The following is a 4,922-nucleotide window of genomic DNA, read 5'->3' as shown; positions in this document are numbered from 1 at the left end:
TGCTGAGAATAGTAGATAGACTAAAAGATCTTTGAAAGTGAACACTGGAGAGGAAAACCCTAATTTGTAAATACAAACTATAATGTGTTTGTTTTTTCAATAGGCTATAGTCCCACCTTTGGTATGTGTGTGAGTTTCTCCTTGAAATCTCCTGGCAGACATCACTCTCCATGCTACGTGTCTCGCTTTATCTCCAAACTATGGTTTGCACCAAATCTTGGATGTTCCTATTCAGGTACAATGCTGCTCATTTGATGTTCATGTCTTAATAAGACAGAATTGTCTTTAAATGTTTTCTCCAATCCAGATTTATTTTATGTGGTTTTCACCATATATAATTAAAACTATTTTACTGAGGGACGCCAGGGTGGCTCAGTCGGTTAAGCGTCTGCCTTTAGCGCAGGTCATGATCCCAGGGTCCTGGGATCCAGTCCCATATCAGGCTCCCTGCTAAGCAAAGACCCTGCTTCTCCATCTGTCTGCTCCTCCCCCTGCTTGTGGTCTCCTTCTCTGACAAATAAATACATAAAATCTTAATAAAAAAAAACCCTATTTTACTGAAATCTCTTTTTCATTTTTTTCCCCCTATTTTCTCTGTGACTCTTTTATTTTTCAAGGTTTAGCAGAGCAACTGCAAGGCCAGGAAGAACTCAGTTCTAGAGGAATCTCACTATCCACTCTGGAAGAGATAAGAACCAAGGGTAAATATCCAAGGGAAACTCACCATTGTAAGAAAAGAGAGGGGAGGGCAGTTACATTCAATGGACCCTTGTTATGTCCCAGACACATTATATATTTGAAACATTTAATCTTCACAAACTCCGTGTAAAGCTCCATATTCACATCCCTAATCACACATTAGAGAACCAAGGCTTACCAGGTAACATAATTAACATAAAATTAAATTAGCAAATAAGGGGACTAGATTTCAAAACCAGATCTAATTGACCACAAAAACCCATGTGATTGACACTCTACCAGCTTTCCTTCCCAACACCATGTTGAAATACCAATGAATAAAGGAAATATGTTAATTTATTATATGATTGCCAAATTGCATATGTTCATGGTAAAATTTGTAAATATAGAAAAGTATAAGTCATAAAAAGATTCACAATCCCATTTACCCTGCAATATTCATTGTTAATATGTTCAAAATTTTTCTTTAATATTTTTATGAACAGATAGTTTTTATGGAATCATGATATAATGCTTTTTTACAATCTGCTTTTTCATGAGCCTTCCTGATCCTATTAAATATTTTTCTGCAACATCGTTTTCAAATGATGGCTTGTCCCCTCACATGGATATGCCACAATTAATTTGAGCATTTTCTTATTACTGATATTTTGGTGATACAGTTTTTCCCCATGATACAGAAAACTGTAATAGTTTTATGCACAGACTCATGGTTAGTTTATAAGAATAAATTTCTTAAAAGAATATTGCTGAAGCAAAGTGCATGCATCTATTCAAGTCTTTTCTTACATATCGCCAGATTGTGCTTGACAAATTTTTCTAGCACCTTCTACTTCCACTAGCAATATTTGGGGATGAGTCTCTCCTTGAAACTTTAGCAACAGCAGGGATTATCTTTTTTTCCACCACTGTCAGTTTGTAAGTAAAAAATACTACCTGATTTTGTTTCATTGTATATTTATTTGAATATTAATTAGGTTAAATTCGAATATTAATTAGGTTAAATGACAATATTTCATTGTCGTTAGCATATTTCTTTTTTGAATTGCCTGTTCGGATCCTCTATTTGTTTTTCTAATGAGGGGTTTATTTTTGCCGGATTATATAAAATGTCATCACCTATTCAGTTTGCCTGTTGTTTTTTTGACCCACGGATCTTTTACATTTTTATTCTGTCAAAATATCTAAAATGTTTTTATGGATTCTGCTGATTTGCTTCTAAATCATTTGTACTCAGAGGTCTCTGCAGGTCATCTACACTACCTTGTAGTTTTCTTCCTGTTTTGAAAATATTTGAATCTCAAGTCCATCAGAAATAAATTTTGATGTATAATGCATTAGGAAGTTCATTTTTTAAATGATTCACCCATTGCCCTAAGTCCATATTAGGAAACTGATTGTCTCTAATTGATTTAAATAGTGATAATAGTGGATATATATTGAATGTGTACTCTGTGCTTGGACTGTTCTAAGTACTTTTCCAAAATAATTCATTGGAGTCTCCCAAAAACCTAAGAAGTAGGTACATGTATTTTCAGATCCATTTACAGCTGATAAAACTGATACACATAATAGAGAGAGGTAATATAACACAGTGATTAAGACAAGAGACTCTGGAGGCAGCCCATGTTTAAATTCTGATTCCAACATTTGCTAGCCCAGTGTGACTCTGGGCAAGTTACTTACCCCCTCTGTGCCTCAATGTTCTCATCCATAAAGCAGGTATAAGAGCCCCTTTTTAGGGGCCCATTGTGAAATGAATTAAGAAATGTAAAGTGCATAAATTAATGCCCAACCCAATGAGTGCTATTGAACACGNGGGCGCCTGGGTGGCAGAGCGGTTAAGCGTCTGCCTTCAGCTCAGGGCGTGATCCCGGTGTTCTGGGATCGAGCCCCACGTCGGGCTCTTCCGCTATGAGCCTGCTTCTTCCTCTCCCACTCCCCCTGCTTGTGTTCCCTCTCTCGCTAGCTGTCTCTATCTCTGTCAAATAAATAAATAAAATCTTTAAAAAAAAAAAAAAAGAATGATTATCATATGGGACAGTGCAAACCTAGAATGATCTTTATCATTCTTTTCACTTCTGATCTTACACATATTATTGGGTTGCGGACAACATTTTTAATGAAATGGCATGAGGTATTGGAAGGAAATAGAGAAAGATAAAATAGCAGGACATACCACGTGTACTAAAAATAAGTTTTGTTCGTGAACCTTTGTTTCACATATTTGTGTCCTGGGTCATTTTGCAAAATTAATTTGGTCTAGCAGCTCATGGTCAAAAAAAAAAAAAAAAAAAGGNCACCTGAAATCAAAGCCTTTCTTCTCAAGCATCACGTATTAATTCCAGCTTTAGCTTTTGTAACAACGGAGTGAACATCTAGACCCATGTCAAATACAAATATGAGATTATTCCAACTCTCCCTCCCCATCTCTCATTGTGTTTCAACTCACACGTTATTCCACAAAAATTTTTAGCCACTTGCAATTACCAAGCATTCAGTTGTTAATTTTCATCATTTATATTCACATAACATCTTATTAGATTTTGTAAAAATGAAATTACATAATTACAACATGAATACAAATGATATAAGTCGGTTTGGGGGAAATCCGACCAACTTGTAGACATACAATTCCGCGCATAGGTGTAGGAATGCTCAGCCGTAGAAAAGCGACAGTCCCTTATGTTCAGGACATCGTGGGTATCATTTAGTCCGTTGAACAGAGGGAATGAGGAGCTTGGTTAATCTGACACCGCAGTTCAGTGAAGATTGTTAGTTAAGAGACCCTCTGCTACTTGCCATTTGAAACTAGCCACTCTCATGAATATCTTACTGGTCCAAATTTTTCAATCGGTTCTGTTGTGTTTCAGTTAGTCAGATCTAACTCCTGTCTAATTTCTGTCTTATATTGGCTAGATCACAAAACACACAACGTTAAACTAAAGTCATGCTAGCCTTCCTGTGTCACTGTATGTGTGCTTGGTGGATTTATTATGTAAATATGACACCCCGTCTTTATTAGAACATAAATTTCATTTAAGCTTGTTTTCAGAAATTAAATATTTACTTTTCCTATTTAAGCTATTTTATCTTATAAATTTGCTCACAGTTTTCTTTGTTTGAGGCTTTTGTTCTCTGTACGATATTTACTTTTTAAATCAGATCATTTGGAATGGATATGCTGAGTTTTATTCTGATGGTCATCATTCAGAAATATATTGTTGGAATAGATATTTCTCTGATTAGTCACTTCTAAATGAAATATCTCTTGAATCCTTCCTTATACAGGCTGGGGAAATTATTTCATGATTATTTTATTTCTCCCATCCTTCCCTATCAATTTCCCAATGATATAATTTGTGGTTTTAAATGTGCAGAGTTATTTTAATTTTTGCATTTTATATTATGTGTATTTTCAAGAATTATCCTTGGAATTTTTTTTTTGGGCTTTNCAAGTTACTTACCCCCTCTGTGCCTCAATGTTCTCATCCATAAAGCAGGTATAAGAGCCCCTTTTTAGAGGCCCATTGTGAAATGAATTAAGAAATGTAAAGTACATAAATTAATGCCCAACCCAATGAGTGCTATTGAACACGTGGCTACTGTTCATGGTTCTCTCTGCTACAGTGTCCTGGAGCTCTAGGGCTCTACAAATACCATTTTGATTTATGATATGACATAGGATATATTTTATAACATATAATCATTTGTGATCTATTTTAAGGTCTTGTGATGCAAATTTTGTTCTATTGTGGCACTCTTTTTATTTTTTTAACATTCTCTTGTTTATTCCTCCAGGGATTTTGATAGAAATTACACCTTACTTCAGGGCCAATTAACATTAAAATATTGGGTTTTCCATCCAGGCATATCTGTGCCAAGCTTAGCAGTTTTCTTCAAGTAGTTCCTGCTTGTTATTTCTTAGGTGTATCCACTGGTGTATCATTTATTATTCACCGTTCATTCTGGTGGTTGCTTGAGGGAAGGGTACTTTCTAACTAACATTGATAGAAACAGAAAGCCCTAATGTCCAAAGCATGAACTACATACTTACCTTAATCATTTTACTTTAACTTAAAATATTCCATTGGGCATTTATTCATCAACCTTTTGATATAAAGTCAAAGGCTTTGAGTTTGTATCACCTGAAATCAAAGCCTTTCTTCTCAAGCATCACGTATTAATTCCAGCTTTAGCTTTTGTAACAACGGAGTGAACAT

Source organism: Ailuropoda melanoleuca, chromosome 16, assembly GCF_002007445.2.
Source record: "Ailuropoda melanoleuca isolate Jingjing chromosome 16, ASM200744v2, whole genome shotgun sequence".
Classification (NCBI taxonomy): domain Eukaryota; kingdom Metazoa; phylum Chordata; class Mammalia; order Carnivora; family Ursidae; genus Ailuropoda; species Ailuropoda melanoleuca.
This window is presented reverse-complemented; position numbering follows the sequence as displayed.